The 13,392-nt window shown below is 39.4% G+C and overlaps 1 protein-coding gene across 2 annotated transcripts in view; it reads left to right on the forward strand.

The window, feature by feature from the left end:
* Positions 1-13,392, forward strand: part of cdk2 (cyclin-dependent kinase 2) — a 95,284-nt gene that overhangs the window by 35,460 nt on the left and 46,432 nt on the right. The window lies entirely within an intron of this gene.

Below are 13,392 nucleotides of genomic sequence, written 5' to 3' on the forward strand. Positions count from 1 at the left end.
GTCATTTCTTCAAGTGTGCGGGGGCTTGTGAGTGTTTCCAGCTGTTCTAGAGCAGTTTGCATTTAATTTAAGACATATCGAAAATTCTTGACAAGCGATCACTCATTTCATTTATGCATTTGGCAGACGCTTTTATCCAAAGCGATTTACAGTGCAATTATTACAGGGACAATCCCCCCGGAACAACCTGGATTTAAGTACCTTGCTCAAGGACACAATGGTGGCGGCCGTGGGGTTCAAACCAACGACCTTCTGATTAACAGCCCTGTGCTTTAGGCACTACGCCACCACCACTATCATCTGTTGTTGATAGTGTTGATGAAATATGACAATGTTTACTTTTAATTGTTTATATTGTAATATGTTGGAGATTATTCTAGGGGTCCACATTATATATCCCTGATCTGTTTGAATGAGCAGCTGGAAGCAGTGAAACTCATTCATTTCAAAATAAGAGTCCCCTTGCATTTCAGCCTTTTAAAGTAAAAAGGTCCATGCAATATATCAGATTTAATAAAGAAAGAAATTCCCTGGTTATTGGTGTTTTGGTTGCACATTACTGCATCTGGAATTTAATTCAACATTGACTCTTCAGAGACCACTGCAAAATTATCAGTTTCTTTGAATTTACCATTTATGGTTATGTGTTTGAGTGAAATTTAATATTTTTGTTTTATTCTATAAAGTACTGACAAAATGTTTTCCAAATAAAATGTAATTTAAAGCATTTATTTGCAGATAATAACAATTAGTCAAAATAACAAAAAGATGCAGTGTTCAATATTTGGTGGAATAACCCTGACTTTCAAACGCATCTTTCGTGCGTCTTGGCATGCAATCTACCAGTATTTCACATTGCTGTTGAGTGACTATGCCACTCCTGGCACAAAAATTCAAGCAGCACAGCTTTGTTTGATGGCTTTTGACCATCCGTCTTCCTCGATCACATTCCAGAGTTTTTCAAAGGTGTTCAGGTCTGGAGATTGGGCTGACCATGACAGGGTCTGGATCCCATGGTCCATGTAAATACCATCCGGGTAAATGTATATGTAAAATACAATTTCAGAGCGTCGCCTTAACGCATCTGCATTTCCTCTGAGCGCTTGCCATTGTTTTTCAATTGTCATTAATATACTGCTGAAGCCAGAAGTTTACATACACCTTAGCCAAATACATTTAAACTCAGTTTTTCACAATTCCTGACATTCAAACATAGAAAACATTCCCTTTCTTAGGTCGGTAAAATATCACTATATTTTAAGAATGTGAAATGTCAGAATAATAGTAGAGAGAGTGACTTATTTCAGCTTTTCTTTAATCATATTCCCAGTGGGTCGGATGTTTACATACACTTTGGTAGCATTGCCTTTAAATTGTTTAACTTGAGTCAAACATTTTGGGTAGCCTTCCACAAGCTTCTCACAATAAGTTGCTGGAATTTTGGCCCATTTCTCCAGGCAGAACTGGTGTGTAACTGAGTCAGGTTTGCAGGCCTCCTTGCTCACACACGCTTTTTCAGTTCTGCCCACAAATGTTCTATCGAATTTAGGTCAGGGCTTTGTGATTGCCACTCCAATACCTTGACTTTGTTTTCCTTGCTTGGGATTATTGTCCATTTGGAAGACCCATTTGCGACCAAGCTTTAACTTCCTGGCTGATGTCTTGATGTTGTTTCAATATATCCACATAATTTTCCTCCTCATGATGCCATCTATTTTTTGAAGTGCACCAGTCCCTCCTGCAGCAAAGCACCCCAACAATAAGTTGCTGCCTCCACCATGCTTCATGGTTGGGATTGTGTTCTTTGGCTTGCAAGCCTCACCCTTTTTCCTCCAAACAAAACCATCGTCATTATGGCCTATTTTTGTTTCATTAGACCAGAGGGCATTTATCCAAAAAGTATGATATTTGTGTCACCATGTGCACTTGCAAACTGTAGTCTGGCTATTTTTATGGTGGTTTTAGAGCATTTGATTCTTCCTTGCGAAGCAGCCTTTCAGGTTATTTCGATATAAGACTCGTTTTACTGTGGATATAGATACTTGTCTACCTGCATCTTCAATCCTTTGCTTTTGTTCTGGGATTGATTTGCACTTTTCGCACCAAACTACATTCATCTCTAGGAGACAATGCGTCTCCTTTCAGAGAGATATGATGGCTGCATGGTCCCATGGTGTTTATACTTGCATACTATTGTTTGTACAGATGAACGTGGTACCTTCAGTCTTTTAAGGATGAACCAGACTTGTGGAGGTTCACATTTTTTTGGCTGATTTCCACATGATGTCATGCAAAGAGGCACTGAATTTGAAGGTAGACCTTCAATTTAGTACACCTACCAGAAACTAATTGGCCCACTGGAATTGTGATAGTCGATTACAAGTTAAACAATCTGTAAACATTGTTTGGAAAAATTGCTTGTCATGCACAAAGTAGATGTCCTAAACAACTTGCCAAAGCTATAGTTTGCTAATATTAAATCTGTGGAGTGATAAAAAAAAATTTGTTTTAATGACTTAAACCAAAGTGTATGTAAACTTCATATTCAGAATAAATTACAAAACATTTTTCCTCTAAATTGCTTTTTGACTGTTACTGCTCTAAACTGTGTATCTTGCTTTCTAGTTTGGAAAAGCATTAGGTCTTGTGGAATAAGAAAGAGTAAACCTACAGAAAACATTTGTTAACCTCCCATAAAACTTAAGGGTTGTGGCAAGACCAGGAATTAATCTCTAGGAATATGCAGAGTTGTCATCTAAATTGGTCTAAAAATATTGTTGGGGTTTTGTTCAGCAGTGGGTTTGGTTATTAGCAATGATTAATAATTATCATAGATAAGTGTAATAATTTTTTTTTTTTGGGTAGTAAGTGTTCATTTCCTAATTGCTTATGCCTCAAAAGTTGAGAAAATGGCTATTATTCCCCACAGACTGACCAGGACAGTGATATTTTGAAATGTACCTATTTTCCAGAACATTCCAGATAGATCCAGTGCAGAGTAAACTTGGAGTAACTTCTAGAACTTTCCAGTAATATAAATAGTAGTATAAATACAGGGGCCTTAAGCCCACCAGTTCAGTTTAGTTCCAGCTGCCCAGGTGGATACATATCTGCATTTGTCTGAGATTGTATCAAGAGGCTGCTAGCATTCGGCAGATGCATTTTGCTATGTCTGCGGCCAATTTATCAAGACAAGAGTGAAAAAGTACACCATGGAAGCATCTGCTAAGATGTGTGAGGCCTACAAGGCATATTTTGGTATGCCTGTCAGGGATCAAGACAAACCCTGGGCACCTCGTTTCACCTGCGAGCACTGCAAAAAAAACTCTGGAAGGTAAGATGGACAATTGTTGCTCTGAATTTTATAAAATTATTTATTTTTTTTTTATTGTAAATGTTTTTAATTTTAAAAGTTTTACAATTTTCAAAGTTATTGAAAAAATATATTGTATATGAAAAATGTTGTGAAAATGTATCTCTTATACATTAGTCATGAGTGAAATAAATGTATTTTTGTAGGATGGTACAGAGGGGAAAAGAGAGCCATGAAGTTCGTGGAATCCACTGACCACTCGAGCAACTGCTAATTCTGCATGGTGGACCCAACGTCGGACTGGCAAGAATGTACCTGCTATCACGTATCCGGGCCTTCCTTCATCCATTGCCCCGGTGCCACACTGCCATGAGCTCCCCATACCCACTCCCCATACCCATCATTGAGGGGCAGTGGTGGCTCAGTGGTTGAGGCTCAGGGTTACTGACCAGAAGGTCGGGGGTTCAAGCCCCAGCACCACCTGGATGCCACTGTTGGGCCCTTGAGCAAGGCACTTAACTCCAGGTTGCTCCGGGGGGATTGTCCCTGTAATAAGTGCACTGTAAGTCGCTTTGGATAAAAGTGTCTGCCAAATGCATAAATGTAAATCTTTAGAAGAAAGTGACTACCGTAATTTCCGGACTATAAACCGCAACTTTTTTCCCACGCCTTGAACCTCGCGGCTTATACAATGACGCGGCTAATATATAGATTTTTCCCGCTTTCAAATTTTATACAAAATAAAAAAAAAAACATTCTGTGACGTGCTCAGTTTTTTGGCGGCGTGAAGCTTTCATTAGACCAATGAAATTGCCGAACGGGTTAAGGTCAAAACAACTTTTTTTGTTTACTGTTTATATTAAATCGAGCGCGCTCAAACTTCCCATCAGTCTGATTACGGTAGTCATTTTGTCACCCTCACCATGGCAAAGACATGGAGAAACGCATATGATGCTGCTTTCAAGTTGAAGGCGATTGATCTGGCTGCTGCACGGGAGCTTGGTCTTAATGAGTCGATGATAAGACGTTAGAAACAGCAGCGTGAGGAATTGACTCTAAATCTCACCCAACTAAATCTGAGGCTATACTCCGACACCGAAGGAGATGACTTCAGTGGTTTCAGTGCACAGGACGAGGAAGATAGTGACCAGTGACTTGGTAGGCTACTGTTTACTGCAAATGTTTTATTACAAGCCGTGTGTGGCAGCGGGGGCGTGGTCAAGCGCCCGTCCGGGAGAGAAAAGCTGTAAGGGCGCTTACACCTGCGCTAAATTATGTCTCACACCGGTGTCTAATTTCAAGTGCCCTGCTTCACGTGGCCTTCTTGGGAAAACTGTCACACGGGCACCAGTGTGACAGTTTTCAGCAGGGCACTTGACGTTCCAGGTAAGGCTTTTAATGGCCACAGCAATGTTTACAATCAATTTTATAAAGTTTCTCAATTCTTCTATGCGCCAACACTAGACTGACGTGTGTCACTCTCTCAGCTCTGTGGCTGCTGCCTTTTATGCCGCTCTCCCCATGCTTACTGAAATTAGACACCGGTGTTAGATATAATTTAGCTCAGGTGTAAGCGCTTTACCGCTTTTCTCTCGGACGGGCGCTTGACCACGCCCGCTGCCACACCGTGTTTCGTTAAAGCCTGAGTAAAGTTTATTTGTTTCAATGTACCGGTAGGCACCTGCGGCTTATAGACAGGTGCGGCTTATTTATGTTCAAAATAATATTTTATTTAAAAATCAGTGGGTGCGGCTTATATTCAGGTGCACTCAATAGTCCGGAAATTACGGTAGTCAGAGCGAGGAAGTCGTTGTAGATCCAGATGACAATTTCAGAGGTGGAGCTGAGGAGAGAAACCCATACTTCCCCAACCAAGAATACTTAAATGACTTGATTAGAGATCTTGGTCTTCCCAAGTCCAATGTCGAGCTTTTGACGTCTCTGATCAAGCATTGGAACTTGTTGGATGAAAGTGTGAAAGTCGCAGATCAGAGGAAGTGTCACCAACCTTTCCAGCTTCTTTGCCCGCCATGATGGGCTCTGCTTCAGCCTCAATGTGACCAGTCTGAGGCAATCAACCAGAATGTAACCAGAATGAGTGGTGCTTCTTCATTGACAGCTCATCCAGGAACCTCAAAGCCGTGCTGCTCCATAATGGTAACAAGTATCCGACTCTTCCCCTGGCTCACTCTGTGCACCTCAAAGAGGATTACAACAGCATCAAGACCTTGGTGGATGCCTTGAAGAATGAAGAGTACGGCTGGGAGGTCATGGGAGACTTCAAAATGGTGGCATTCCTGATGGGTCTCAAAGGCAGTTTTACCAAGTTTACTCATTTATCCCATTTACAGTATAATCGTAAATCTCTAAAATCTACTCCTAAATCTATTGTAGTCATTTTTGTATTACTTTAATATAATACATGTTAATTTGGATTCAAATGTTGTTGTTTATGTGAAAGAAAAGACACACATTTGCCCGTTTTCTCATTGGAATTTGGTACATTGCAAAATATCACTGTCCTGGTCACAAAAGCAAAGCAAAGTTTTTGGGGAATAATAGCCATTTTCTATACTTTTGAGGCATAAGCAATTACATTTATGCATTTGGCTGACCGCTTGTATCCAAAGCGACTTACAGTGCACTTATTACAGGGACAATCCCCCCGGAGCAATCTGGAGTTAAGTGCCTTGCTCAAGGACACAATGGTGGTGGCTGTTGGGATCGAACCAGCTACCTTCTGATTACCAGTTTACCAGTTATGTGCTTTAGACCACTACACCACCACTACTCCCAATTAGGAAATAACACTTACTTCCAATGAACAAAAATTGTGTTACATAGTGTAATTATTAAAATCAATAGAACATTGATGATTGTTGAGTTGAATTAATGAAGTAATGTTGATTCTAATCAAATAACTATCAATTATCAAAATACAATATTAATAAGAATTAATATTGCTGGAGCACCACCCTGGAATCAGAAACTAATAACCTGACAGAATAGCAGTCTCAATATAGGATTGTTCACTTCGGAATGTCGACATCTGGAGAACATTGACATTCAAAAGGGGAACAATGAAGGCTTGAATCTGAGCACTGACATCCCCTGCCAGCCCTTGGCACAAGTACATGCAGAACAATGCCAGAACACTTAAGTATAACAATTTATTGATGCAGTAAAATCTATTTATGATCAATATAATTCAGTCGATAAACTTTCGACTTCCACCTACAAACTAAACAGTAACATGATTTAGATATGGTAACTGATACGCCTATAATACATGAGAGAAGTTTAGAGATGGGTGTAAGGTGAGGAGTGCACAAAATGGTGGCCGTGGATCTCGTGGAGAGTGTTTCACACAAGGTTTCCAGCCAGAGAATGTTGTCCGCGATTGTGGGCGGAGAGACTGGTTAATGGCGTCTGCCATTTAACACGTGTCTCCACTGGTAAGATAACTTTGGGACAAAGCTAGGCTCTATCGCCAAGTTATCTGTTTGCCAAATGTGCATGCAGGTATGTTTGTGAGTGGTCGTTTGTGTGAGCGGTTAGTATGAGAGAGAGAGAGAGAATAGGGTGACGGCACCAAAGCCAGTTTAGCGATTGTGAGAGTCGGCAATCGTTAGTTTTATCACTCAGACGCAGTGAATGGCTCTTATTCCGTCAGCCCAGCAGTTGGTTCTTTTAATGGATAAACTCCGTGTGCCAGTCTCACCCACGATGGCAGATATTCACAAACAGCCCAACGTGGTTGGACGACAACACTGCATCATTCGTGGTAACAGTAAGTTACAGTAATACCTTGAGCCAATAATACCTATTATTAGCAGTAATGAGCAGACTCCGCATCCTGTAAACTGTACAAGCAATAACCTTTATACACAAGAATAACACTATAATAATCTGTCTCTGACCAGAAGGTAAACCTCTTTCTTGAGTCACGCGAGTACACAAGTAGAATGTGTGTTATTCTTGTACTCCGTTCTTCAAACCTGGGGTGATGATGAGAGGCTGTTTCCTCGCTCAGTCGGCAGGCATTTCGGCGGCTGGTTCTTGGTGGGTTGGTGGAGAAATCGGCAAAGTCGACTGTTGAAGAAGGAAGAGAAATTTTCTTTTTTCACTTTTGCAGAAAAAAGGGTGAGACACTGATTGCTCAGCAGTATCCTTCGTATCTGTTAGCATGCTCAGTGGAACACCGAGAATCTCAGCTCGTCCAGCGAGATGGAGATTGTATGGCCAAAGTTCAGGTACGTACGTTACTTCCTTGGGCAGCGAAGCTACACCTGGGAGCAGCAGGGCTGCAACTAGACGCTGTGAATACTGTCACTGGAAGCAAGCTTAGGAGGAATCTCTGGGATTCTATACTCTCATTGACATCATGGTTGAGAGACTCGTTCTGTTGTGCGTTTCATCCAGTAGGAGTTTAGAGTTTGATCCTTCTAAATTAATTTAGCGCCTAAGTGAGCAAGGCTTGATGGAACCTGTAGTCTGTTTGGACTCCCTTTGTTTGATTTTGGTCCCGTTTTGGTGTTATCAGGCTTTGAGTGTTCCTACAGTCCTCAGTCAGGCTTTATGACTGTGTGTAGGCCTGCCTTTGTCTCCTATCTGAGCACATGAGGCCCAACAATATGGTAGCATACAATAAGTAGGTGTTAAAGTGCCATCATCTGTCTTAAGGAATACAAGGACCCACTGTGATGCTAAAAACAACTGGTGCATGATCCGATATAAGGATGGGCAGTATATCACTTGTACTTAATTAAGCAACAAAGAACTGACTAAAACCAAATCGATCCTAGAAAATGATTTGACACGTTGAGTAGAATGTGTACTCCTTAACTGTGGTGTTCGTAGGGTGCAACTAATCTGCCAGACTAAGTTCAGAAATAAAATATTTTAAGTGCAAAGGAGGATTGTCATGGAATGGTAGTGGAGTCCACAGATGATCGGTCTAGTGAGAGAGTGACGCAGGCATTAAAGTCTGCGCCCAGAATCATATTGCAAATTCCCTGCAAGTATCATCCAAAAACTGATGGTCGTAATCATTTGTTGCATAAATTGTCGCAAGCAGGAGTTTAACGTGATTTAACCCGACTACTGGTCATTGAATGTAGACATGGGTGTACAACAGCTTGGTCCATTCAACTACGATAAACAAAATTCGAGCTGGAGAAGCATTGAAGGCACGATTTGGAAAAATTAGGAACTGCCATGAACAAGATACAAAAAAAAAAAGACAAGATGGAAACCAACTATAAACTGAGACTATACAAGCTGCAAACGTTGCCACAGTTTGTTAGAGCCGTGACTGGCATGTAGCGTGTTCTCCAAACTCGCCAAATATGGTAATTGTAGGTTGTAGCATGTAAACCTTAATAATATGTGCATCAGTCTTCCGGCATACCTTTTCAGTGTTGTGAAGGTACAATATGCCCAAATGAAGTATCATATAACAAAAATAAAATGATAAAGCATGTAGGACATCCCACCTCCACAATGCTGTCTGCACTTTAAGGATAACAACAAACTTTTTCAGTCCGTACTACTCCCTATGTCATTTTTACTTAGAAGTCTGGCTGGTGAATCAGACGGGATCCATTCCAGCGCATGTTACGTTGGGGCTCTGGTTCTATGGTTTGCAGGAATCGGTCAGCATGAATGACCTTCAGCGTCGCAGGAAAGAGAAGAAATGTACAAAAGCCACGTGCATCCTTCCACTTTCTGACTTTCGTGAATGCCTTCCTTCTTTTGATCATATCAGTACTGTAGAAATGCAGCATGTCACTCCCGTGGATGACTGAAAACGGCCCTCAGGGATGGCCTGTCTTTCTGTATAGTCCAGCAATTTGAATATTATGGTTCACGGACGATTAGAGGAATTGTCAGAGTAAGTTTGCTTGTTCGATTTAAAAAAAAAAAAAAATTTTATTGATTTTTTTTTTTGTAATTTTTTAGTGGCCTTTAGAAAGGCCATTTAGTTATCCGCCGCCTCCCCTTCTTTTAGGCCGACTAACTGGATGTTATCTCCTGCTGCTTTATTCCATGTCCGCTAACTTTGAGGAAATGTCAGTTTTCAACTTCATCACCCTGATCTGTTCCTTGTCATCCACACGGTGGCCTGGACGAAGTCTTGCTTGGACTTTTTCAAGCTCCCGTTTCATGTTGGAAATTTGCGGCATTAATACTTAATATTTTGCCTCCTTAGCTGCGGTGACTATTTCGTTCAACTCAATCTGCTGTTCCACAGCAGCCAAAAGCGTGTGGATATTTAAATCTTTTTTTTTAATAGGAGAGTTTCCACTGGCATGAGCAGCAGTAGCCCAGGTCGCCATTATGGTGGACTGGTGCAGTTAGGTGTCTGGATTATCTCCACAGACCTGAAACTAGATGAGTGGTTTGCGAAGCCATTTTCTAGCACTGCACCACCATCAATGCATCACGTAATCTCCTGATCAACCTGTAATTTTGCATGCTGTGTCTGTCCAAGATCCTATTAATTATTAAAAAAAAAAAAAAAAGTAGAACTTTATTTGGGATGCTATAACAGTGTAATTTAATCATATGGCTGTGGCCTAGACTGCACAAAAGCAATATTTCCTACAGGAAAATTCCTATTTTTATGAAATTTATGCGAGATCATTTTGAAGCATGGAAAATTTGGAGGAGATCAGACAAAATATGGCGCTATAACATGCATGTTTGTGTTTTATCACTTTTTGTGTCTGTGAATGGTTGTATATTCTGCAATGTTTCACAGAGACACGCGTTATATCAAATCTCTATGGTTGTTTACCTGAGAATGCTAAAAATCATATTCCTTTATCCCTATTTTAGGGCTGAATTTTTTTTTTTTTGTCAGAAGTGTGCCCTCTCATTACAACTGTGCACCCCTCTACCCCTGTGATGAGCAAAATGTGCCTCTGTAATCCTTTCATTGATAACTAATTTTCTCTTTTTCAGACTTTAAAGTGTCTGGCCGGGTTTTCAAATTGGCTAAAAATTTCTGGAATTTGGCTTTGTCTTCATATTGAGCTGCTCTCTACAGTTAGGACTATTATATATTTTTTACATGTTATGCGAGTATTCTGGCTGAGAGTGGTCTATGGCAGAGCGCGCACACTTTCAAATCACTTTTATTTTAATTTGATTTATTACATTTAAGCGTTCTTGCTCACGCACCCATCAGCTCCGTTGTCTGTGCACACAAAAAGATCACCAGATTGCTCTGCAAATACATTCCCCAACTCTGCGAATTATTGAATAGAACACCAGTTTAATTACACTTGCACATGCCACATATTGTTAATTTCAACACAAAATGTTGGCTATATCAAGAAAAAAATCAAATACTACATATCAGGAAAATTGTAAATATTAATGATAAAAGATACACCATGATGAACATTTTACAACTATGTCCATCAGATAAAAGTAGGGCAAACTCTGTATTGGACCTGTAAAGTTGGCACTTTTGTGTCAATGAAAAAATAAAGTACTACTCGTACTAAATTGGTAACAAGCACAAAACGCCAAAAGAGCATTTGTCATTCAAATGTGATCTTCAGGGAAGCACCTGGGCACTGCAGAAGGACTGAAAAGTGTGAAGTGTAGAATAAAAAATATTTTTAAGGCACCTAATCTTTTCTGGTTTTGTTTTATGGCCATTATTAAATGTATTAATGTTCCTACCAATCTTAAAAATGAAGTCTTGGCCCTGATACAGACTTCTCTCGTGGGTGTGAGGGCAAGTCTGAAGAGAAATTGAATTGTAAAGTTAGTTCATCTCATGGATAATTATGAATGGAAATTGGTTAATGCACTGGAAGTGGTGACGGGCTTAAAGGGGGATAGTTCAACCAAAAATGAAAATTCTCATCATTTACCTACCCTTATGCCATCCCAGATGTACATAACTTTGTTCTTCACACAAATAAAGATTTTTAGAAGAATATCTCAGCTCTGTTGGTCCTCACAATGCAAGTGAATGGTGACCAGAAATCATAATGTCATAAAAGTAATCCATATGACTCCTGTGGTTAAATTGACTAGCCCCAACCAGTAGGTGGTTGAACGTGAAAGTCGCTTCTATACAAGAATGATAAAATGAAAGTATAGATTGATAGTGAAAAAGGACTTTTTTAATTATGTATCCATTTCTCACCCACACCTTTGGTATCACTTATGCAGATATGGATTTAACCACTGGAGACTTGTATTGAAAGACACGTGTTAAAGTGCTCTAATACCTTCAACTTTTTATAAGGATTAATTAACAAAGGAAAAAAACGTGGGATGCTATACCTGGCTGTTGGTGAAGGAGGCGAGTTAATATTCTTGGTATTTGAACAAAGATATATCGCCATTCAATGGTTGTACATAATCACTTATTTCAGACTATATTATGAAACTACTGTATACTCCCAGCACAATGCAAAAATACAAATAAAATACGATTTCAATGAACCTTGTATTAAACTGTCAAAAATTACAAATGTATATACATCAAAGGAATAGTTCACCCAAAAATGAAAATTCTGTTATTTGCCATCCCAAATTTGTATTTTTTTTTTTCTTCTGCAGACCACAGATGATGATTTTTTTAAGAAGAATATGTAGGTCCTCTCAATGCAAGTGAATGGGTGCCAGAATTGGGATGTTCCAAAAAGCACTAAGGCATCAAAAAAATAATCCATACGACTCCGGTGTTTTAATCCATATATTCAAAACTGTTAGGATAGGTGTGGGAGAGAAACAGATCAATATTTAATTAATTCATTTTTGTTGTAATTCTTCTCCTTGCCCAGTGGGGGGGCTATATGCATGAAGAACGTAAATCTCAAACGCGAAGAAGAATGTGAAAGTGGAGATTGACTAAGGAGCAAGGAGAATTTATAGTAACTATTGACTTAAATATTGATCTGTTTTTCACCCACACATATATCACTTCGAAAGACATTGATTTAACAACTTGAGTCTTATGGATTACTTTTATGCTTGTGTGAATTTTGGATCTTCAAAATTTTGGTACCCATTTACTTTCATTGTATCGACCAAAAGAGCTGAGAAATTCTTGTAAAAATCATAATTTGTGGTCTGCAGATGAAAGTCAGACACATATGAGTTGGCATGAGGCAGGGATGGACTGAGAAAAGAAATCGCCCCTAGATTTGAAATAAAAACAGACCCAAAAGTTGTTGAGAGGGAGGTATGTGCATGGAGTGGGGTTTAGTAGTTGTCCAAAGGTTGAGCGAGGGTGTATGTGCATGGATTTCCCTGTCCACTTCTGCATATCACAGCACTGTTTTGTGGCCCTTTTCACCAGGAAAAGTCCTGGTTCTCCTTATGGCCAGTCCGCCCCTGGCATGAGGGTGAGTAAATGAGAGAATACAATTTTTTGGGTGAACTACTCAAAGTAATGAAACCAAGTCATCCTTGCCTGTTTCAAATTGATTTACCAATTTTCATAAAATATATACATTATACAGAATACAAAATGGACCAGTAATTAGAGTAACAGAGCATAAACAATGTCTTTAATACTAATTATAACAACATAAACGTTAACATAAGCACTACATCGGATATTATAGTGCAGATTTAGAGACTTTAAGATGATGATGAGCAGCCAGAAGAGCAATTACAGGTTAACAAAGTAAAAACATTAGCTACATTGGTCTAAAAAAATTAAATAAAATTCTCGCCATGGTTCTATAGTTTTATTTATAGAGATAAAATTATATTCAAAATATTTAATTTAGAAATTTGAACAATGTAATATGTTATAGATAGATGTAGAGTTGGAGTGCTGTTTTCACTTTTGATAATTCAGAGCAGACCCGAATGATGAATTAATTATTTATCACCAGTGTAGTCTGGGAATAGCAGCAGCTCTAATATCTCAGTGAATATGCTGGATTCAGTAGTGTTATGCCTTCCTCAAAGTTGTCATGATGTTCTTGTCCTATAATAAAGATCTTAGATCTGTAGAGTTGCCAACAAAGCATAAAGGTAGACCAAAGTTAAGCTGGCTTTGTGAAGACAACCTAATGATATAGAATATTTAAAGGGTGTTT

The sequence above is a fragment of the Xyrauchen texanus genome, chromosome 39 (genome assembly GCF_025860055.1).
Source record: "Xyrauchen texanus isolate HMW12.3.18 chromosome 39, RBS_HiC_50CHRs, whole genome shotgun sequence".
Classification (NCBI taxonomy): domain Eukaryota; kingdom Metazoa; phylum Chordata; class Actinopteri; order Cypriniformes; family Catostomidae; genus Xyrauchen; species Xyrauchen texanus.